At 42.3% G+C, this 24,801-nt stretch overlaps 1 long non-coding RNA gene across 2 annotated transcripts in view; it reads left to right on the forward strand.

Annotated features, from left to right (window-relative positions):
• The first annotated feature begins 5,861 nt into the window (after window positions 1-5,861).
• Window positions 5,862-24,801, forward strand: part of LOC110339281 — a 233,045-nt gene continuing 214,105 nt past the window's right edge. For both annotated transcript variants that reach the window (XR_005880431.1, XR_005880430.1), the window contains exons 1-2: window positions 5,862-5,959; window positions 18,410-18,592. This is a non-coding gene — a long non-coding RNA (uncharacterized LOC110339281). The remainder of the gene's footprint in view (window positions 5,960-18,409; window positions 18,593-24,801) is intronic.

A 24,801-nucleotide genomic window follows, 5' to 3' on the forward strand; every position in this document is an offset into this window, starting at 1 on the left:
TTATAAAGCTGTTGGCCATTTGCTATGGTTTCTCATTGGCTAGCTCTGACTTAATTATTATTAGCCCATAATTACTAATCTATATATTTTTAAAAGGACTTCTCTTACCAAGGACGCAGCCTCATGCGTCCTCTATTCCTGAAATCACATGGTGACTTTTACTCTTGACTACATTTCCCAGAATCCTCCTTGACTCCTAGTCCCACCTATCTTGCTTCCCTATTAGCCAACAGTGCTTTCTTTATCAACACATACACAGAAGGACTTCTCCCATCAGGTTTCTACTTCTTCCTTTACATGGTATATTAGCTAGTTTTATACCAATTTGACACAAGCTGGAGTCACTGGAGAAGAGGGAGCCTCCCTTGAGAAAGTACCTCAATAAGATTGGGCAGGCCTGTAAGGTATATTCTTAATTACTGATTGACGTGGGAGGGTCCAGCCCATTGTGGGTGGGCCCACCTAGGGCAGGTGGTCCTGGCTTTATAAGAAACCATGCTAATCAAGCCAGCAAGCAGCTCTTGTCCATGGCCTCTGCATCAGCTTTTGTTTCCAGGTTCCTGGCTTGTTTGATTTCCTGTCCAGACTTCTTCCAATTATGAATGGTGACAAGGAAATGTAAGTTAAATAGACCCTTTCCTCTCCAGTTTACTTTGGACATGGTTTTATCACAACAATACTTCTATCTGAGACACATGGGTTTTAACACCAGAACTCAGGTCCTTAGACTTGCAAAGCGTGAACATTATCTCCTGAACCATCATGTAGGCCTCCATTTGTTTTCTTGAAACAGAGTCTCATGTAGCCCTGTCAGAGATGACCTTGAACTTCTGATCTTCTTGCCTCTTCCTTCCATATTCAGGGTTTACAGTCATGCCTTGCTACGACAGGTTTATATTTATTGATTTTGATTAAAACCTTGGCAGAGAGATAGATCCTAGGGTTTATATTTGACTATTTCTATCATAACAGCCTTTAGTCTCAAGGTCTAATGCACGGGTTTTGACAGTTGAGTTTGTCTAGACAAGTCTGAGAAGTGGAGCAGCATTAACATTAGGTCTACTATTTTACCAACTCATTTGGCTGCCTGACCCCCTTGGCTCCCATTCTAGCCAGTGAACCATAGCGAGACTTTGGGTTCCCAGGGACAAACTGTTGCTCAGAGCTGAAACCCACAATAACATTTTCTTTTCTCATGATGCAGTACATTATTTTCAAGGTGGTTTCTGATGTCATTGACAAGCCAGAGGATGCTTTACCCACCACTTGCCTAGGGTTCTTTCTCAAGGGTCCCGCATTCATGCTAACAGACTCAGGTCTTGGAGTTTGATGAATTTTTTGTTCTTTAGAACTAGAAACATTTTTTTTTTTGCTGTTTCATTGTTGTTGCTTCTGGTAATTACATATTTGGTCATGATGTTTTATGTGTATATACAATTCTTTTTTTTTTTTTGTAATTTTTGGTGTGGGTCTCATTTTGTAGTCCAGACTGACCTAGAACTTACTACACTGCCTAGCCTGTTCTAAAAGGTGTGGCAATTTTCTGTCTCCAACCTCCAGAATTCTATTAAAAGTATGAGTCAGCATGCCTGCCTCACTCTTCCTTCCTTCATTTTAGTAACCATTTTTTAAAAAGCATTTTCATTACATTTAGTTATTTATTTATCAGGCCTGAGCATGGCAAACATGGTGCCAACAAATTTTCTTTTTGCCCTTTTCTCCATTGCCTCTGCCTTTCTAAAACCTTTAGATTACATTGCCAAAGCTAACCAACAAGGTCTATTCCCTATGTGGCCACTTCCTCCTCCTGAGGCTGACTGCCAAGGTCCAGCTATGAAAGTATATGGAAGTTCACAAACAAAAGCCCCCTTTCCTCTTCTTCCTCCTCTATCTCCCATCTTGGTCTCTTACTCCCTGCCCTTTGTCTGTCTGGACAAATAAATTGCCTTTGTGTTGAGAACTTGGTCTTCGGATGTCTTGTGCCAAGTGAGATTCTTTCAGTGTATTGGAGCCTGCACATGTGAGCGTGTGTGTGTGTGTGTGTGTGTGTGTGTGTGTGTGTGTGTGTGTGTGTGTGTGAGTGCAAATACATGAGGGCCTGTTGATCACACATCAAGAGAGTGAGGGACAGAAGACAGCCTGAGGGAGTCAGCTCTTTTTCTCCACCGAGCAAGTCCTGGGACTTGAACTCAGGTCATCAGTTTCATTAGCAAGCACTTTTATCTCCTGGTTCATGTCACTAGACAGGTTTGTTTTTATTATTATTTTTTTTATTGAGGTGTGTGTTTGTCATCTTTCCATACTGTGCCTAAACACCTGAGAAAATCAGCAAGAAAGAAATATTTTATTTCACGGTTTCAGCGCTTCAGTCTGTGGTCAGTTCTCTCCATTATTCCAGAGGCTGAGAAGAGAGAAACCAGAACACCTCACTGGGATCCTGCTTCCTCAAACTAGACCTCGTTGCTATCACCCCCTGATAGCTGCTACCTTACAGTAGATTGATGGAGTAAGACACAGAAGAGGTCAAAGTATTCATGAGCCAGTGAATGTCAAAGCCCCACCTCTGAATTCCATTGATTGTGAACCATCCTGTAACACGTGAAAGAGCCTTTGGAGAAAGTTCAGATCCAAACCACAGCAGTATGAGTTACATATGACAGACTCTAGTCAGGACGGCAAGACATAGTATTACAGGCTTAAGAACTTAGCTCTCCTGTAAAGAACATTGGAAGAGGCCATTGTCAGTCTGGGCTATTGCCTGGAACTCAAGACAGATCGGAATGGCCTCATCAGACAAATCAAGAAGGGCTGCTTGGGTCTGGAAAAGCCGGAGGGATTTGGGAGTTTGAACATACGAGTCTTAGTGTCCCATCTATTGTCACCAACTGGAAGATACTTAGAGAAATTAGATGGTGCTGAAACTCAGGGATGTAACTCAACAACCCATAAGATAAGAAGGTGTCATAATGTCAGTCTGTGTAGCCCTGTGGCCACAGAATGCAAAGCACTCTTTTTAGAGGACATGTGGTTCTCTGAGCCAACCCTGTCTGGATTAGTCAGAGTTCTGTTTTTCTGAGGCCATGAGAGAAAAGATTTCAAAAGAATTGGCATAGGGGCTGCTAATCGGAATCTGTCTACAGGGAAGACAAGAGAGTCCTACTTAAACTACGAAGACAGACCTCCATCTTCCATTGCAGCTGCTCTTTTTCTCTTAGGGTTTTCAACTGATTGTGTGAAGCCCACTTTTGTTAGGGACTCAAAGCCGATCAGTATAATATCCCTTTAAAAACTGCCAAGGGCAAAGTTTAATTGCTAGAGTGCTTGCCTGGTGTGCATGAAGCCCTGGATTCCACCCATAAATCCATAAATCTGGCCTGGTGATGCATACCTTTAATCACAGCACTCTAGAGGTGGAGGCAAGGGGGATCAGCAGTTCAAAAGTCATTTTATTCTACATAGGGAGATTGAAGCCAACCTGGGACACGGGAGACTCTGTCTCAGAGAACAAACAATTCCCTGGCAGGGGAGATACCTCAGTTGGTAAATAGCTTGCCCTGAAAACCTGAGGACCTCAATTTTATGTCTAGAACTCAGGCAACAAAATTTGTTTGTGGGGACTGGAGAGATGGCTCAGCGGTTAAGAGCACTTGTTCTTTCGAGGACTGGAGTTCAACTCCCACACCCACAGGGTGGCTCACAATTATTCATAGCCTCTTCAGACACTAGGCATACATGTAATGCACATATATACATACAAGAAAGACATACATATTAAATAAAGCAAACTTTTTAAAAATCTGATTGTGCTGGTGCACATTTATAATCTTAGTGGTGGAAAGATGGAGAGAGTAGATCCCTGGGCTCATGGGAGACTCCCCTATTCTGCTAAACAAATACCAGGGTGGTGAGAGATTCTCTCTTAGCACCCTCTAAAACAAACAAACAAAAAAAAAAAGGAAAAAATAAGAAAAGTTTTACAGAACCAAAGGATGGATGCTCAAGGTTGTCTTCTGGCTTCCTTGTGTGTATATGTGTACCCCATACACATACATACATACAAATATGTAAATAAATAGATAAATAAATAAGTGACTAATAAATAACTTCATAGCTACACCCTGGCCTCCATTGAAACCAAATAATTGAATACAGTTGATCTAGGTAAATTGCCATATGAAATTAACTATCACACTGCCTTTGCTTCTATAATAGAAGCATCCAGGCTAATCTGGATTTTTTGTTTTTTTTACCTACATGGTCTCCTCCTCTTAATTATTAGGAACTTGGTCTTCCCAGGCTTGCCAAGCTCTTCACTTCCATGTGACCGCAGTTCTCTACAGCAACTCTTCCTACTGTTGCAGGGGTCTGACTCTCACAGTAGCTTCTAACCTGGCCCCATCGGCTAAGCATTTCTTGAGGGCAATGCTACTGAGCCTGAAGTCGGCTATAATTATCATCTTGGTCAAGGTTCTTACTGCAAATAACAGAGTTCACCTGGGCTAGTCTTAGTTGGAATGGGCTTGATAAAGGCTATCACGTGGATCATGAGACCATAAAGGAAACCAAGAGAAGTGTCGTTGCCATTAAGTCACACTGAAGAATGAGCCATATGAGGAAGTCTCCTCATGGCTGCCATCTACAGACTGTGTTCAGAGCTAAGCAGGAAGGAGCCTCAGCCCCAAACCCTCGCATGGGGGAAGAATGGGCAGAGTTGTTCATCTCTTTTCACTCTAGTTTGAAGGAAATGTGATGTGTACTCTTCACTCTCAACTCAATGCCAGGTTCCAAAGAACCCTTGGACAGGATCACTCAGTACCCATGGCTCCTCTCAGCATTTCTCTGTCACGTACACCAAAGCTCTCCAGTTCAGGGGCTGGGCTTCTGCTTCCCTTCCCCAAGCTTCTCTTTTCTGCTATTTCAGCCTCGGAGGAGCCTTACACAAATTTGGTATTAACAGCTTTCGCAACCCTGCTAAGTGTCCGGGGCCTTGGCCTTGTGTTTATAGTGTTTCTCCTTACGGATATTAAAATGAAATGGTTCAAAATCAAGCACATTTCAGTGTAAACCTTTGTGTGACTATTGGTTCTCTCTCTTCTCTTCCTCCACCATCCATCCCTACACACACACACACTCACACACACACACACACACACACACACACACACACACACACACACACACACACACCTGCCCCCCCTGTTCTGCTTACTCTTGAGGCATAGTTCAGTCTGGCCTCCTGCAGATGCCTCTGGAATCTCTCCCTCATATCTACAGTAAGCTGTTTATTTCAGGCATTCTGCTACAGCAACAATGAAAGTAACTAACAGAGGTGTTGTGTTGTCATAGGGATATGTAAAATACTTAGTTTCAAGATGGAGGTGACCATGTGCTAACAATCACATTTCTGGATAATTTATGAGAATATGGGCATTTCTTCCCTCTGCAGAACTATGAGCTAAATGTAGCCATTACAATTGCCTTTTCACACCAGTAGGAGAATTGAGCCCATGGCCTTGAGTTGGCTGAATTATATCCCTAAACCCTTTACCTGATTTTCAGATAGGTCAGTTGTGTTCAGGTCACAGACTTTTTGCTTGATTGTTTGCTTTTGAGACAGGGTCTCACTATACAGCCCTGGCCGTCCTAGAAATCATTATGTAGACCAAGCTAGTCTTAACTCACAGAGATCCACCTACATCTTTCTCCCAAGTGCTGGGATTAAAGGTGTGTGCCAGTATGCCTGGACAGGCCATAGACTCTTTACTCTGTTTCCAAATGACAGGATGTTCTAGAATGTTGTAGGAAGCATTCTGAAATGCTTCCTAAGATTCTGTCCAGTGATGTGAAGTTCACCAGTTGAGACTATTGATAATGGTGTACTCAGAGGCCTGGGATTTTGACACTCCATGATGAGGATATTATGTGGCTATCCTTGAGTGAATCACAAAGGCCTTCCCAGGTGGGCCATACTGAATTAAACCAGCTACTTGCTTAGTTAGTTAGCTGTCTTTGGTAGTTTGCTTTGTTTTGAGTCAGAATCTCTGTAAGCCCAAGTTTGTTAGGAACCTTGTGTAGCCAAGGATGACCTTGAACTTCTGATCTATGCGCCCAAGCCTTCTGAGTACTAAAATGCAGGTATGCTTTGTTCTTATTCTTTATCTTCTTGAGATGAAATCTTTCTATGTAGCGCAGACTGGCTTCATGCAGGTCTTGCTGTCTCAGCCTCTCAAATACCGGGGTTTCTGGTGTGTTCTCCACTTCCAGCCATTTTTTCCTCTCTCTGAGTGTGCATGTGTATGTGCATTGCCTATGTTATAGTGCATGCTTAGGTGTGTATGAGTGCGTACCTGTGGGAATGCATGCTGAGGTCAGAGTAAGAAGTTGGATGTCTTCCTAGAGTTTTCTACAGGAAACATTTTCTGGCAGGTTCTAGAAATCTACCTGTCAGGGCCCTCCAATGCCAGGGTAGCAGAGCAAGCACTCTTAGCCACTGAGCGATCCCCCAGCTCCTAGATGAGCTCTCTAGAAGGTAAAGCATCCATGAAATGCTCTTGGGCCAGAAGATAAGCACATAGCTGAAAGAAAGGCAGTGCCTCAGTCCTGCTGCTAGGAACTGGATTTGACTGACATTCAGAGAAAGCTGAGAAGAAAGCCTGAGCCTGAGAGAATTTGGCTCATCTGATGCCCTGACTTCAGCCTTGGGAGGTCTTGATCATACGACCCAGTGTGCTCCCCAGCATACTTTTCCATGAACTGATACTTGGGCATTTATTATTTCAGCCACTGAAGTTGTTGGTAATTTCTTACACACAATAGAAAATGATTCAGAGCTGATTGGAATTCATCAATGAGATACTCGTTAGTAGCATAAAGATACCTCTTCAAATCTCTTTATTAGAAATAGAGACATTAAACTTTTAAATAATGTATTTATTTTTATTTTATGAATATGAATGTTTATAATCATGTATGTATGGATGCTTATACATATGTATGTATAACATGTGCATCCCTGGTGGCCACAAAGGTTAGAAGGAGGCATTGGATCCCCAAGGATTGGAGTTACAGATAGTTGTGTGCCTTCATGTGGGTACTGGGAATTGAATTCAGGTCCTTTGAAAGAGTAGCAAGTGCTCTTAACCACTTAGCCATCTTAACAATTTTCCATTATTTAAAATTATTGTAAGGTATGTTATATTTGTTTATACTGTAGAACATTTGTTTTAATGATGCAAAGATGTGTTGCATTCTTTTATGTTGCATTTGTTTAACTCTGTGAAACTGTGTTACTTTGCCTGTCTAAAATACCTGATTGGTCTAATAAAGAGCTGAATGGCCAATAGCAAGGCAGAAGAACAGACAGGTGGGACTAGCAGGCAAAGAGAATAAATAGGAGGAGATATCTGGGCAAAGGGAGGAGGAGCACAAAGAGAGGCCATTCACCCAGCCATCTACAGAGTAAGAGTGAAAGTAGGATATACAGAAGTAAGAAAAGGAAAAAGTCTGGAGGCGAAAGGTAGTTGGGATAATTTAACTTTAGAAAAACTGGCAAGAAACAAGCCAAACTAAGGCCAGGCATTCATAATTAAGAATACGTGTCTATGTGTGATTCATTTGGAAATTGGGTGGCAGGCCCCCAAAGAACAAAGAGTAAAAGAGTAAAAACAGCAACTGCTTTCCTGTCTGGGAACATTTTTTTTTAAATATGGGGACAAGAGAAGAATTAATTCAGTAATGTGTCCACAAGTCTACTGAATGCTTTTCTTCTTTAAGGGATTCTTATGCTCTAACCAGTAATCAAAAGAAACAATCAAAACTTAGAGTTTAGAATCAGTAGAAGGCCTGCCTCTAGTTCCTAATAACTGCTACAGAGCTTGAACACAGTTGATACGCTTTCAATAGTAGCTGTTATCCAATATATGTAACCTTTTTGTGTTAATGGAAATTAAACTCAGGGCCTTGTGATACCAGTCAAATGCTTTACCATTGAACTATATCCTCACTCCTCCTCTTACTTTGTAACATTTGAGACAGTGTCTCGCTTGTCCAGACTGGTCTTGCAGGCCTTGAATTTGTAATCCTCTTACCTCAGCTTCCTGAGTAGTTGAGATTACAGGCTTGTGCCACTAGACCTGGCAAAAAGTCTCATTCTTATTGATATTTCTCATATTTCTTCTTTTGTTTTGGCTTTTCCTCTTTTTCATGCTTTTAAAAGCTTGTATTAATTGTGTACAGTTGTGTATTTCTTAATGCCATTTTCTATTGTATTCATCCCCATTACCTTCTGTTTTCCCATCCCACTCATGATTAACTAAAGCCTGTCCACTTCCCAACTAGACTTCTTCTACTTTCATATCCTCTTTCCTTTGTGTGCTTGTCAATAAATTCAATTAGGGTTGCTTACAGGGGCATGAACATCATATCAGTGCCTTTTCACTGAAGAGAATGTCTTTCTCTCTCCCCTAGCAGCCATTGACTGCCTCAAGATCCCCAGGAAGGAGTAGGCTTTCCTGAGTCTCTCCCACAAGATATTAGTAGGCCTACCCTTGTGAAGATCTTATGCAGGTAATCCCAACCACTGTGAGTTCACGAGGGCCATGACCAAGTTATCATCAGAGGACAGTGTCCCACAATGTTTCGTTCCTTTCTCAGGCTCTTGCCTTCTTCTTTTTTAAAAAATGACTTTATTTATTTTCATGTGCATTGGTATCTTTCACACATGCATGTCTGCATGTCTGCATGTCTGTGTAAGGGTGTTGGGTCCCCTAGAGGTAGAGGTATAAACAATTGTGAGCTGCAACGTGCTTACTGGGAATTGAACCCATGTCTTCTGGAAGAACAGGCAGTGCTCTTAATTGCTGAGCCATCTCTCCAGCTCCCATTGTTATGTTCTTTCTGCTCTCTTCTGCAAATTTCTGAGCTGTGAAAGGACTGATATAAATGTTCTCTGCACGCTTGAATATTCAACAGTTACTTGTTCTCATCACTTTGACTAATTTTGAATGTCTGCATTAACTGCAGACTATTGCAAAAAGATGCTTCTTGAACCAAGGCTGACAGCAACAGTAATCTATAGGCATAAACGTAATTATTTAGAAGATAACATGATGGACACATTGCATCCATTTAACAAAACAACAGCTATAGTTTCTCTACAAGGGACTGCCCTCTGCCCCAACCCATTGGCCAGGTTTACAGCACTAGACATGAATTCCCTTCTGGTCAGAGGCCTCTGTTCTAATCAAAAAGTAGCTAGATCCCCCAACAGAAATGGCACCAGAGCTCGATCTACCACTGAACAGGTAGGTGATCCTCTTGCCTCAGTCACCCTAGTGTGCTAGGATTGCAGGAAAACACTGATAGCTGGCTTTATACCTTTTTCAAAATCTTCTGTTCAGAGGCTCCTCTAGCTTCCATTATAAAATCCCATGTTTTGGGGGTACACAGTCCCGAGTGCACATTTTCATGTAAGAACTAAACAACAGAACAGAGTACTTTATGGACTCGATAAGATCGAAAGGGAAAATCATAGATGCATATTTTTTATGTGAGAATTAATCTAACTGACGTGGAGAATGGTCGTTTTGTCTTTTAAGATAACTGAATCATGTTTTCGAATGATTGATCTGATTCACCAACAGATCATTCGATTTCAGATGCTGTTTGAAAACACCTAGGGGTTGCATGACAGAATGTTTAACCATGCCTTGTAGACCTGTCCCAATTTTGAAGCTTCAGTATGTTGAAGCTTTCTATCTTCTGCTGCTGTTTATCTGATCATGTAGAAATTAGAAATTTTATTTTGGCATAAGAGGAATCAGAAAAAGAGACATTTAAGGGAGGGAAATCATGCTATTCTCTTTACATGGAGCTGGGTTAGGAGCGCCATTCTCTGTGTTCATTCAGTGGAGCTTGGTTTTTTGCTCATAGTTTGGAGCCCACCCTAACTGAACACTTCTGAAGTCACTACTCCTATGAAGGAAAGGAGAGAAAGGGAGTAGTATCTGTTAGCTAAGTTGCTCCCCTCTTTTTAAACTGGTTTACCAGAAGGCTCATGCAGTGACATCATCTACATCTGATAGGTCAGAGCTTATGACTGTTTCTATCTGCCTGGGAGCTTTCTCAGAAATCTAGCAATGACTTTGTTTTCATTATTTATTTAATGTATTATTCATGTGTGGGCCTGGGGTGAATGCTTCAGTGTATGTGTGGGCATCAGAGGGCAGCCCTGTAGAGTTATTCTCTACTCCTACCTCTAGGTGGGTTACCATGATGGAACGAACCCTTGTCAGGCTCATGTGGCAAGTGCCCTCACCCATCAGGCCATCTCACTGGTCTTGTTACCACTTTGCCAAATGGAAAGAAAACGAGAATAGAAGAAATTATGAATCTTTACCTCACATAGCATAGGAAAAACTACTGTTTAAAGAAGAGCTATGTGAACTCTCCAAATTTGCATTTGAGAGGAGGAGTGTTTCAAAATATCAGTACTGGAGAGCATTGTGACAACAGAATGCAGTAGATTGCCTCAACACTGAGAAGTTACATAAATAAAAAATAAAATAGGGCATTTGTAAACAAAAATGGGATTCTATATCTAAATTCTGATAGAAGCTCTCTCTCTCTTTCCTCCCCTTCTCCCAATGCTTCCAAGTCTGGTGAGTCTTTTGTGGAATCATTATCAGTTCACAAAAGCGTGGAGTTTGAAAGGTAGGGATTTAAATTTTGGTTTTTCTTAAAATGACGATCACTATAGAATTATAGTTCTCATCCACAATTCTGCAATAATAAAAAACCCAGTGATGGGGGTCCTGAGAAGTGAATGTGAACAGGTGAACAACATGGCGAAGACCCTCAACTCTTTTCCTAGCCAGTAAACCAGCATCAGCTAGCTGAGCACAGTCCAATTTCAGTACAAACTCAGCTTAGTGGGATAACTTACCTACTGACTAACTGAGTTAAAATAGCTTCAGGAGAAAAAGTGAGTTCTCACACTTTCTCAACAGCTGTCACTCAGAATGCTAACAACAACAACAAAAACAGGTGTCACTTTTCATCATATTGAAATAAACTTATTTACTTACAAACATGTAGAATGTATTTGTGCTGCTTTTTTTCCTCTTGTCTGTAAGATGGAAAAAATAGTTATATCTGCCTCATGGAGTTATAATAATAGCAAGGGTTAATATAAGCAAAATTCCTTTGTAGAAATGCTGGCATCCCGTCTTCCGGCTTCTAAGCAGATGAGAAAATAAGGTTAACACCCTTGTTCTTTGGATGGAATCCGTACGAGGTTGTCTAATGGTGATTTCCCCTCCCTGGCCATGATGAGAAAACCAGGATTTGAAATAGAGTTCTGCCTCCTGCTGTCTTTGTTGGGTTGGCAATAAACACATTATTTCCCCTGCCCTTTCCTGTGGACCTCATCAGGAAAGGGAAAAGCTACATTAGAGATAGCAATTAGACTAGCGCTGGGACCCTCTGTTTCCTCTTCTCACTTCCAAAGTCTCTTTGCTCTTCGTGGTCCACAAGTTTCTGCTTTAAACTTCAAGACTGAAAATGACCTGACAAATTTAATAAGAAGAAAGTTACCCTTATTTCCCAAAGTGCTCCTAGACCAAGGTGATGCAGTCATGAATTTGGCAGGTCTGGGTGCTATACTCTTCTCAGTAGAGGGATAATGACTAATTGTTTTAAACTGGAGTCTACCACAGGATTGGAGAGAAAAATGCAAGATCTCAAGGTGGAGTCACTGTTGAAGAATAACATAAGAACAAAAACATCTGAACCTCAGCTCTGCTTCTCAGGGTTGCGTCTCCTGCATGGAGCTGGGTGTCCATGAGGATGACGGCAGAGCTGGGTATCCATGAGGGTGATGGCAGAGCTGGGTATTCATGCGATGACGACGGAGCTTGGTATCCATGAGGATGATGGTGGATCTGGGTATCCATGAGGATGATGGCAGAGCTATTACTGTATTTGACAGTGACACAAAAAAGCTTCTGTAACAAACAGTAAGACACGTACATTGTCTTAACAAAAATCCATGCTGCTTTCTTTCTTTGCAGAAGTCTGCCAGCTATTATTTTATACATTTCACTATCAGCAGAAAGGAAATGTCCAATATGCATGCTCCATGTTTTTGAACAAAAGACTGGGAAAAACGATCATTTCTCTCCCTCATGATCCATGGGCTGGAGCTTAGTTGACTGTATAGTCTCTTCCTGCTGTCACAGGGCCACAACTGGGATTTTCAGCTTGATAGCTGTGTGGCCAGCTGAAGTTCTATTTCTATGCAGGAGAACGTTGAAAGGGAACTTGCAAGGTGCCTTACGTACTCTGCTCACTTCATGCTGTTTGGAAAAGGACGAAGACTCGTAACTCAGTAGAAAACGCACAAGGCCCCTTGGAAACTTAGTCTTATGGTGTTGCCAACATGCTAAGTGAGCAAACCACAGAACTGGTTGCTGTGGGTGAGAAGGCACATAGCAAATAGGGTAGGTTAAAGGGATTGTCACCGTTTTACATCGCTGCAGACTCTCATGCTCTTCTCTTGAGGTTGGGAATGTTCTCAACTCAGATTTCTTGAGGAAAAGCATCTCTCTAAGGATTGTGTATACATTTGCATGTATATGTCATATAAAAGTCACAAGGGGAGTTGGGGTGTGGCTTGGTAAGGTGGGTAGAGTGTTTGTCTAGCATGTGTGAAGCCCTGGGCTTGATCCCAGGGACAGTATAAAGTAAGCAAGGTGTCACATGTCTCTAATCCTAGCACTCCAGGAGGTGGAGGCAGGAGGATCAGAAATTCATCTTTGGCTACATAGTCAGTTTGAAGTCAGCCTGGATTGATGAAATTCTGTCTCAAAAATAAGTAAGCAAATACTGAAGAACGTAACTAAATAACTAAATAAATATTTGAAAAGAACACAGAAACCAAAGCATGGCAAAAGCAAGCCAGTATCTCTATCAGCTTTTTTCTTAGTCGTCATTCTATATTCTGGCCCCCACATGAAATTCTGTCTCTGTTGGGTTATCTCTGAGAACATAGAGCTTGCCAGGGCCTTCTCCCACTCATTCTGGCCTTGTCTTTTGAGCACAGCACATCTGCTCGAATTAGCTTTGCCCACTGCGCGTCTTCCATGTTCAATAAACTACTCATCTCCTCTCATAATTTGAAAAGCATGACGTCAAATGATCCCAAAGTCTACAACTCTAGGACTCTAGGTGTGTCTAAGCAGCCTTAGTCCAGAATGGAACCCACAGGCCACACTCACATCCTCAAGTTTCTATCACTGACTGACCACTGTTAGGATAGCCCTCCAGTTTCCTTGTCATGGGCTGACATTTAGGCCGAGAAGAAATGATTGTGGAATCTGTGTGAATACAGCAAAGAGCATTCTGAGTTAAGTGATGTCACTTGTCCTGTGTTTGGACATTGCACACAGCAACATTTTCAGAAACAAGAATCTGTATACAAATGAGCAGAACCTTTCCCTTCTTCCTCACTGCTCAGCCTGTGCAAGTGGCAAGCCTTGGGTTTAAGTCCAGCTCTGTGCTGTGTGTGCACTTTGGACACAGCAGTTATCTTATCTTACACAGGGATAATGATATCTCTTTTGCAGCACTGTGGGAGGGTTAGATCAGACAACTGTGGTGAAAGCATTCTCTATCTAGCACAAAGTCCTCAAAATGTAGAAGTGCATTTATCATAATGAATAATGACATCATGTTCAAGCAAACAGCACCAAAATGAATGCATTATTGCATTCCCAAGCTATACAAATGCATTTGTAAATAATCAGATGATACACGTTTATTAGTGCATCCATTTATTTACTCATTGACTTCATACTTCCTGTCTGTAGATCATTAGTCCCTGGGGGATGGAGATAGTACATGAAGAGAAGCAGGCTAGATTAAAATAGAACAAGGGGTGCTGGCAGGATGTAAAGATGCTTGCTACCCAGCCTGGTGACCCAAGTTTGATCCCTGGGCCCCTCAACAGGCTTCCATAAATCTGACCTACACACACACACACACACACACACACACACACACACACACACACACACAGAGTAATAAGTAGAGTGGGAGCTTGTGGATCAAATCTGATCCTAGGACTCAGTTTCTTGGAGGACAAATACAGAATAGGAAAACTCCCCCTTCTTCAGTGGAGAGACTCATGGTTATAAGGGGGCAGATGGGCTTAAGTCTGATGCTCCTTTCCTACTTGGGTAATGGGAACTGATTAGATGCAGATTTGTTTTCCCAGGCTCACCTTCTAGAATTTTCATGGGTTTGTTTTCTGTTTGACAGCTCTAAAGCATCTTTTGTTAAGGCTCCAGGTGTCCTAAATGCTCTGAATAAATTCTATAGCACCTTGGACTGAGCCCATTTAGTCATTCAAAATCGGATGAGTAGACTTAGATTATAGACACCCAGGCTTGTACAGTGGTTGTTTCCAGAGCCTGTCCAACACAGCACTGGAGGGAGAATGGCCTTCCTTCCTACATTCCTTCCTTCCTTCTTTCTTTCTTTCCTTTCCCTTCTTTCCCTCCTTTCTTCCTCCTCCTTCCCTCATTCCCTTCCCTTTCCTTTCCTTCCTTTCCTTTGCTTCTTTCTTGACAGAGTCTTATATGGCCCAGACTGTTCTTCAACTTCTGATCCTCCTTCCTCCCTCTCCCTAGAGTTAAGATTATAGTCATATTCCGCCATGTCCAGTTTGCTCACTGCTGGGCCTTGAACCCAGAATGTTGCGTAAACTAGGAAGGCATTTTACTAACTGAGCTATATCCCAAGTCCCTTTCCCAGATGACAAGATAAAATTGTACTGCTGGGTCACCCTTGAACATTTTCTTTTGAAATCATAGTAGAAACAGAAGCTGACTTAGCATGGCTATGTGCGAGTCTGTTGAGATGACACACAAAATGCTTTCTTAGCAGCTAATTGAGGGCATGAGTCTATTTGCCAGTCTATTCCAAACTTGCTTTTAATGAACACAAAGTAAAATCTAGTGGAAGCTTGCTCCTGCATTGAATGACTGGGTAGATACTAGAATTTTTCCTCATAATTTAAGTCTTATTCTTTGAGCTCTCTCACTTGTCTCAGAAAAACAGTGACAATGAACAGAAGTTTCCTCTCTTATTGAGTGTCCCTACCCCAACTGTTTCCTCTTCTGGGAGGCTTTTGGGTCAGAGGAGACAAGGTTGCATGGATTTGGCAATCCAAAGAGACAGAGCAGGGATAAAGGTCAGGGTTCCTGCTTGTAGGAACTTGTGCCAGGGGCTTCCCTCTGAGCCTCAGTAAGTCACTGCTTGACCTGCTTTGGGTTTCTCTGTGTCTGTGACATTGATTTGTTTCAAGAACTCTTGCTGGACAAGCCACCTGGTGTGTATTTTTCCTCTTTATGGTGGAAAGACTTTCATACTTACGTGGCATTCAAGTGTATATTTCACAATCTAGTACAGATAGATCTCTCTGAGGACAGTTCTCTCCCTCTCCCTGGTTTTGTAGGAGGTAACTATGGTCCCCTTTTGACAAGATTCGGCCAAGGCCTAGGGCCTGTGCCCTTGTCACTCCTGGCTTTGTAAACAGTGCTTGTTTATTTACATTGCTGATAACTCTTTTTCTCATAGGTAGTTCTTTTCCCTTTTTTTTTTTTTTTTAGTTTTTTTTTTTAAAGTTTTTTTGCGACAGGATCTCTTGTAGTTCAGATTGACCTGGACCTTGCTGCTATTTAACCAAGAATGACCTTGAACTTCTGATCCTTTTGTCTTCACCTCCCAGAGTGATGGAGTTATAAGTGTGCAGGACCACAGTCAGGACTGTGCCTCCATGTGTGCTAGGCAGGCACTCCATTACCTGAGCTACAAATTACTTTCTTTAAAAAGCTATATTTTTAAAAGCTAACTAGAGTCACAGATGTACAGTCACTTAAAGGTTTCCCAAAAACTTCCGAGTCTTTTTAGGGCATGCATTTCTCTCAAATGAACACTATCATAAATTAGCAATTTCATACTAAATCTCATAATCCCAAGATTGAGGTTCTCCTGAAACCAACATAACAATGATAACCAGCAGCTGGTTAAGTCTCAAAATTTAAAAGTAGTTTTCTAGGCAGAGGAGGGAATCAGGAATTAAGGGCTATCCTTAGCTACATAGTAAATTCTAGGTCAGCCTAGGCTGTGTAAGATACTGTCTCAAAAACTCCACCAAAAAAAAGTTTTTTCTTTGAGACAGGTTTCTCTGTGTAGCCCTGGCTGTGTTGGAATTCATTCGTAGACCAGGATGACCTCAAACCCAGAGAACCTCCTATGCTACCACTGCCAGGCTAAAAGGTATTTGCAGACTCCAAGGGGCAATTGAAGTCACAGGGCTTGCTCAACTTGCTTTTCTCTGAGAGTCACAGGATCTGGCCAAGACTTGGAGGCCATGACTACACAGGAGTGGGCATCGAGGATAGGTAGCAAGGCCATTTGGCTGACCATCTAGGATTTCCATAGGGTCTTCCCTTCTGAGAAGTCCTTGAACAAGACTAGAGACTCAGGCAAAGTCTCTGCTCAGGTATGCCAAAGGCCTGCCTGACTCTGCTTTCCCCAGGTGAAAGCTGACAACTGTCCCAGGAACCATTCTGAACTGTTGTTTTTGACATTGGAAGTTGGTCTGTAAATAGCACCTTAGTTCAGATGTTGCAAAAATGAACTAAAAAATATTTTTAGGGAAAGAATCCACGGAGCCGAACCAACCAGATGTTGAAAGCACGCTAGTTTTTCAACCTTTCACCCTTCATCATTTGGGCCAGAAAGGGATTAAAGCTGCAGAGGCTGAGGCTACATGGAAAGTGGAGCCTGAGATCTCAGACAGCTGTCACTGTGCTGTTAAGGCTGCTTATGGTGGAGGGGACAGGGACAGTCTCTTGCAGATCTTGACATAGGTCCCTGAATTTGGAGGACAGTTAATTAAGAAGGACAGAACTCAACCTTGAGCACTCAGACATGAGCTGCCCACATGCAGTGCAGAACCGTGCTCCAGGAAGTGGCTGCAAGGGTTACCTCAGGGCAGAGTGGCAGGCTTCCAGCCCAGTATATCCTAGTAGAGGAAGGAGCTCCCTCTGTTAGCTAGAACAATAGAAAGGCTTCTGGAGAGAAAGGCTGGAGGTGAACATTCGCAGAGGTCTTCTTCATGACCAATTTGAACACATTAATTTGCAAACTTGCATCCCCAGAATGGCAGATGGAAATCTACAGAAGTGAGTGGTCTCAAAGGAACCCATGATAGACCTCATGAAAGAAAGGAGGGACTTTGTAAATGAATCAGTCAAAACAGTGCCATTGACACCTGCCAGTAAGAATTTCCGGGTCTCTTGTCTCCTTCTTTCCAGAGATGTCTTTACTAATTGAACAGGGCAAAGAGGCAGAATTGGGAAGGAAAGAACTAAACTAGCCTTGAGAAGGCCCAGCAGGTGAGGTACTCACAAGGACCCAAGTCTGTAATCCCAGGATAAGGGAGGGGATGGGGCAGACATGAATGGATCCTTGGAGCTCACTTGCCAGTCAGTCTAGCCGAAATGTCAGGCTCCAAGTTCAGTGAGAGACTGTCTCTGGAAAAACAAAACTCAACAATGTGGAGAATCAATGGAGGAAGACATAATTGATGTCAAACTGTGGCCTCTGCTTGCGTTCTCAGTGCTTCTACACACACACACACACAGCCGCACACGCACGTGACGGGGGTGGGTGTGCTCTAGAAGCTAGATAGGGTTGCTCGTGGCTGAGTACCAATATTCCAGAAGCCAAGGCAGGAGGATTTCCATGAATTGCAGGCCATCCTGGGCTACACAGTGAGTACCAGCCCAGTCAGGCCTACTAGCAAGATCCAGTCAGCCCAAAGCCTTTTCTCTTTGGGGTGCCCCTGGAAGCTCTCCTGTCTGATGCTTTGGAAGGAGTTCTGAGTTTACTTGATCCCAGATTTATCAGATTAACACTGAGGCAGAGCTGCCTGGAGGGACACAGCCAGCATGGAGTTTTGGAGCTTTCCTTTCCCTTTGGACCTAACAGGGACCAGACAAGGAGGTCTCTAAACCCAAAGGGGAATCACAGTCTCAGAGAACAGGCACGGAATGAAGGAAGTGGTTTTAGGGTGTGCTTCATGGGTCCTATGTCTATACATAGTTTTTCTTTGTCCCAAATGAGTTGGTTTGAAGAAGTGTTCCTTAACTGCAAAAGCACAGAGTCATCCCAGTTCTGTGGTGTTAACAGTCTCTTCAGACACCAGCTTCAGTGCCAGTAATTAGAATGAGAAGACAAAACAATGAATGCTTTTTTTCCCCTTCTCACTGCTGTGTCTGTAGTTACTTAGATCTTAAGGTGTGAGATTTGAAGAAACAAAACTCTTTCCTCTTTCACAAAGCTATGGCAGACTTTGACCCAGCCACCCCCATCTGATAAAGCTCACATTGAGATTATGAGAAGAGAAGAGGAAATAAGGACAGAAGGTGGAGGAGGTGGCGAAAGAGAGGTTGAGGAACAGAAAATGAAAGAGGAAGCGGAGGAGAGGTTACCGTGGGCACAGAGCAGCCTTCATGATCGTCAGGTAAGAATTCAAAGGGGTGGCCTCTGCACCCATATCTCTTGAATAAGACAGGAGGACCAAGCCCCTAGCTCTGTGACTTAAGGCACCAGGCTCACCTGTAGCTCAAGTGTGACTTGGGTGGGGAATCTTTTTATAGTATGATTCATTTTCTACCAAGGCATTTCTCTCTCTCTCTCTCTCTCTCTCTCTCTCTCTCTCTCTCTCTCTCTCTCTCTCTCTCTCTCTGTGTGTTTGTAAGCCAAAAATTGATGGTGAGCATCTTCCTCTGTTTTCACCTTATTTATGAGACAGTGTCTTTCACTAAATCTGGGTTCATCAAGTAGCCTAGACTAGCTGGTCAGCAAGCCCCCGGGATCCTTCAGTCCCCAACCCAGCAATGGGGTTACAGTTGCATGCCACTGAGCACTGTAGGTCCTGGCATTCAAACTCAGGTTCCCATGCTTGTGCAACAAGCGTTACCCACCAAGCTACCTTTCTATTCCTAAAACAGGCTTTTTGATTTTTGTGTGTGTGTGTGTGTGTGTGTGTGTGTGTGTGTGTGTGTGTGTGTGTGTGTGTGTTCTGAGATAGCCTCTCAATGCATTGCCTTGACTGGCCTAAAGTTCACTTTTTTTTTTACAACAACCCCCCCCAACAAAACAAAACAAAACAAAAAAATTAAAACCAAAAAATTTAAAAAAACAACAAAAACAAAACAAGGGACCACGTAGTTTGAGGGTAGTTTCTGATCCTCCTGCCTTTTCTTCCTGAGTGCTGAGGTTACAGGGCTATGCTATCTGATCTGTTTTGTGAGGAGTTAGGGATGGAACCCAGGGCTTCATGATAACTCTGAAAGTATCTAGCATTTACTTGGTTTACATTCCTAACCCCATGACACTTAGATCATAGAAATATGGGAAATTTAAATACACACACTATCAGGAGGTATGACTGTGTTGGAGGAGGTGGGGTCTTATTGGAGGAAGTGTGTCTTATTCTCTTCCTGCTAACTGCCAATTGCCTGCATGCTGCCATACTTCCCTCCATGATGATAATGGACTAAACGTCTGAACTATAAGCCAGCCCCAATTAAATGTTTCCCTTTATAAGAGTTGCCATAGTCATGATCTCTTCACAGCAATAGAATACTAACTAAGACACATACCAAGTCTTTCGAGTGTGCATATGAAGTGACTCTAAGTCCTCATATCCTACCAGCAGACATGATCAACTCCAGTTACAAATCTACTAGTGGGCCAGTTAATCAAATCAAGAAACTGTCTTAAATTGAGGACGATGGCTCATACCTGCCTGTAATTCCAGCATTAGAAACTGAGGGAGGAGGGTTGTGATATCTAAGCTAGGAGCAAGACTCTGTTTTAAAAAACAAAAACTCAAACAAACCAACAAACCAAGATAAATAGGATGCTCCAAGTAGAGACTTTATCAGGTCCAACATTTCTCAAAGTATATTTCCTAGGCTGGTGGGCTCATCAAATGCTTGACACACTGAGGACATGTAGAGTATCACAAAGTAAGATGTTCAAGGCTCTGAGAATTCCCCCCATGAAACAAGGACTATTTGTTTCAGTGTTAACCAGGCAAACCTGGCCCTTTAAAAAAATTACATGTGTTCTTTCATTTTGTGTATACATGTGCTCCAGGATTGAACTCAGGTTGCTAGATTTTTGTGATAAGCAGCTTTACTCTCTGAACTATGTCTTCTTCAATGGGCTCTTTTTACATGCAACTTTTCTTTAGCACTCTGCCTCAGAGTGTGTGGAGTATACCAAGGCATCCTTTTAGTGGATGATGTTATTGATCCAATGTTACCAGTTTTTCATTCACTAGAGCCCCATTTTCCCCTAGTAAACAAACCATAGTTTCTGTACAGTGAAATCAAACCAAGTTATATAAGCATATCAAAGTATAGGAGAAATTACTGCTAAAGATTCCTTAATTTTGACTATCAAGCAGTTCTCATATGCATATCCATCTGCCAAGTGAGTTTTCTCAAATGCCTATAGCTGTTGCACCCTTCCCCCATAGGGTTCTGTTGACCTGCTTGTGACTAGGAGCTTCTAGCAAAACACTTCTCCTAGTAAGTGCCTTCCTCCTAGTAAGGCCAGCATGCAAGTTCCTGTTTTCTGTCCATCCTTATTGTCTAAATGCTAATTCGTGTTTTTGGCCCACCCTTTGCCGGAGGGCCCTGGGATAGTAGGCTTCAGACCTTGGTGTTTTTCCACCATGCCTGCCACTGGTACATAAGGCTCCACTCTTGTTAAAATAAACGCCATTCTCTTTGTCTTCATTTATATCCTTAGCCCTTCACTTGGATCCTTGTGAAGTGTAACGCTGTAACCACCAACACCTGGCTCCCTACATGTAGCAACACTAGCAGCCAATCAGAACTTAGTAATGTGACTTAGTTGCCAGACTGAGTTCATCTGATTCAAGTCTCAAAGAAATATGATGGCACAATTAATTTGTGTTAATGGACACATGAGGTATGTCCAATTGCCTCTAATGTTTGGTGACTCTAAACTCCTGTGAGTACAGGCATTATATTTGGATGAAACATATAAGCTGTTCATTAAAAGCTATTATTCTGTTTCTGCAGCATTCTGTTTTTTCTTTATTAACATGCAGTAATGATTTTTGTTGTGACATTTCCATACATGTACATAATTTGCATGTTGTTTTGTACTTAAGGGTCCATGAATCTAAGTATTAATTTCATAATATATAAAGCCCTTGGGATCACAGAGAGAATGTATTGTGAAAAGTTTGAAAAAAATCAGGCTGGAGATGTAATTTAGTTGGCTTAGTGCTTGTCTAGCATGCATGCTACCATGGCTTCAGTCCCAATCTTGTAGAAAGTGGTATCTTATTCCTGTAATCCCAATACTTGTAAGGCAGAGGCAGGAAGGTCATGAGTTCAAGGTTATCCTTAGCTGCAAAGTAAGCTTGAGGCCAGACTGAGCTTTATGAGACTCAGTCTTAGAATATTTTTTTATAAGAAAATGATAAAGTATGACAAATCTGGTAGTCTTTAAGGAGATGTTTTTATTCCCAGTTAAAGATGTCAGAAGAATCATACCTATGAATTCCACTTTTAAAATGACGGAGAGGTTCTATGTTAACGGTATCATTTAATTCTCTGCACACAATCTGAGCATTGAAGAATGTCGCATTATATAATCCCCAGGATTTATCTCCCTCCTCCTCCCTTCTTTTCTCAGATGTTAGAGACCTACTGTTAACCAACCTATGTGAAAATGGCAATTATTGGTAAGAGACTCCAAACATGAGTACTTTGTTTTGTTTCATGGACTTGCGTGAAACACTGACTAGTGAGATCCAGGAAGAGCAGAGACATCACTGGGTCTTGAGTGCTGACAGCAGAGAATGGGAGGGAGCATCACTAGCATTCTTCTCCAACTCCTCTTCCTCCTATGTTGGCTGAGTCCCTCACTGGTTTGGTATAAGTAGTGGAAGACACAGTTAGCAGAAATACTTGAGTGTATATGGGAGTGTAGAGCCATTTGAAATATTTCAGCTCAGTCTTTCTGGCTGTGAGCCATCAAGAAGAGTATGGCCTAATTTAATCCAGTCCAGAGATGGTCTGTGGCTGTCTCTACAGGAGTCATGGGGCACAGCCCTAACAGTGGATGAGCAGGCTGCTCCTATAGTGAAGGAGGGGCCTGGGAGAGTAAGGATGGATGACTTTGTACCCATCCGTATTGTGACAAGGATCACTATTAGTGGAAACCCTATGAGTCTTTGTCTTCCAAGTGGCCACATCTTCCCCAGCTTGACCTAGCAAAACATAAACCCTGGTATGTTCAGGCCTGAAGTACAGACACATGGCAGACATGTCCTCTTCACCTCCCATGTTAAATGAGACTAGTGAGGGAGCAACTAAGAGGAAAGAACTCATGACCAGAGAAAGGCATCAGTCAAGACTGCTCCCTTACATAACAATGGATAGTGAGATAGATAAAGGCTTAGGGTTTGGGTTAGAATGTCCAACTGCCTACTATGTTAACCTCCCTGTCTGCACATGTCACAATCTGGAGGAAAGGGGAGTGGAGAAAATGTGGGAAAGAAAAGACGCAGATCTAGGAATTAAAATGAGTCTTTGCTTTTTAGGCAAGTATATAGGGTGGAGCAGGCCTCCTGGATATCGTACTATGTTTGTTAGGGGCCTGGTGACTAATGTGGTTTGAATTTTCTCATTTATTGTTACTTCCCATACTACTATTCAAGGGCATATTTCAATCCACGTAAGGGAACTTTCCCTGCACCCATCTCTTGAAACTCTGCTTTCATAGTAAGAGCCCAACATTCGTGTCTAGTTTTGATAGTGTAGACTAACAAGATGGGTAAGGGAAAGAGAAAAGCCCCCCTTTGTGGTTAATGGTGTTAGAGACTGCAGGAGGCTGTGGCAGGTGTTTAGAAACCATCATGAGTCATTCTGTATGACTTGGCTAGGCTGTGGTGCTAAATATTCAATCAAACATTATTTTAGATGTTTGTGTAACAGCATCTTTGGGTGAGCTTAACATATAAATCATGGATCTGGAATACAATGAAATTATTTTCTATGGCATGAGGGGTCCCATCTAATCAGTTGAAGGTAATACTGAAAACTGGTGTTGATCCAACAGGTTTGGACATACCAAGCCTTCATAATTGAATGTCATAGTTCCTTAATTCTAATATATTTCTCCAACCCCTATGTGTAGGAAGCTCTGTTGCCTAATCTGGAAGCCCTTTCTACACTCAACCATAATAAATAGATTGCTTCAAGAGTTATGAAATAATGGAAACCATTGCTGTGCAGGGTTGTATGCACACACACGAAAAAAACCACAACAAAACCAAAAATCAAATGCCCAGATACCAGTGGCTATTTATTATTTAGCCCCCTACCCCCTTTAAAACAGGGTCTCAAGTCAACTAGGTTGCCTTTGAAGTTTCTGTGTAGCTTAGGATGACCTTAAACTACATATCTTCTTGCTCCTACCCCCCCCCAAGTCCTGGAATGGCAGGTATGTGTCACCACACCACTTTCATGTAATGTTGGGGATTGATCCTGGGCCTTTGTGTAATTAGACAAGCATTTTACCAACTGAGATACCCCTTTGACCTCACCATCAGCTTTTGACACACAATTTTTCGCAGGGAACTTTAGAGCTTGGTACAGAGTGTGTCAGTCCCCTGCACCAGCATCAAATGACAGAAGATAATAAACCTAGCTGAGGAGAGACAGTCATCCTGGCACCGACAGATCTACTTTTTGCCTGGAACATCAATTTCTAGGCAAAGACTATTTGCCTCTGTGCTAACTCAGGACCAGCCCCAATACCCAGAGAATACCCTGTGCCCCTGTTGACTCTGAGAATGGGCTCTGTCAGAGTAAGAGACTGAACTTGGCTCTATTGAAGAACCCAGTGTTTTCTCAATTGCCTATGTTCACAAAGCTGGTGTTCACTCTTCTACAGCAGGCATCTGTTTTAAGGAAATATTCCTCTTTGAATAAATGGGGGGAGTATGAGGAATGTGCTCTGAGACCTGGCCAGACAGCATTGTGTAGTCTGGCAAGGACAGTCACTCTACCTTCATGGACCCAAGCTCAGCAGAGGTTGAGTGGGCTTTCATTCTGGTCATTTATTTGCCAGGGAATGCTGGATGCTATCTCATTAACCTGGTCCTGGGAAATCAAACAACCTCATTGTACTTTACAGGTTGATAAATGATATACTCCAAGTGTGAAGGCTAAAGTTATCTTTTAAGTTTTAATTACTGTTCTTAAGAGATCTATAAAACAAAAATGCCTCTAACCTGTAAGTCCCATTTGTCCAAGGACAGATAACTTCCTGGAATGCTGGAGGCTGTTGTTCATGTAAGACAACAAGCCATATGTTTTCATTTTTATGAACAATGTTGGTTGCCTCAACTTTACAGGATGTACTTGATCATACATAGGCAGGAGATATATAGGCAGGCAGTAGTACATCAGAATCTATGCTTGCCTGGAATTGGATAAAGGTGGGAAGTATGAAGCCTTGTGGGTTTTGCCTTTACAAGCACTGAACTAACATAATTGTGGCTAGTCCCTGTGAATCTTTGGTATGGACCTGGCCAGTGTCCATTATCCTGGACAGTATTTACTAAAGATTCCTTCAAATTTGACTCAAAAATTGTGGTAGTGGTCTTATTCTTGC

Source organism: Mesocricetus auratus, unplaced genomic scaffold (assembly GCF_017639785.1).
Source record: "Mesocricetus auratus isolate SY011 unplaced genomic scaffold, BCM_Maur_2.0 Super-Scaffold_100011, whole genome shotgun sequence".
In the NCBI taxonomy this organism is placed as follows: Eukaryota; Metazoa; Chordata; class Mammalia; order Rodentia; family Cricetidae; genus Mesocricetus; species Mesocricetus auratus.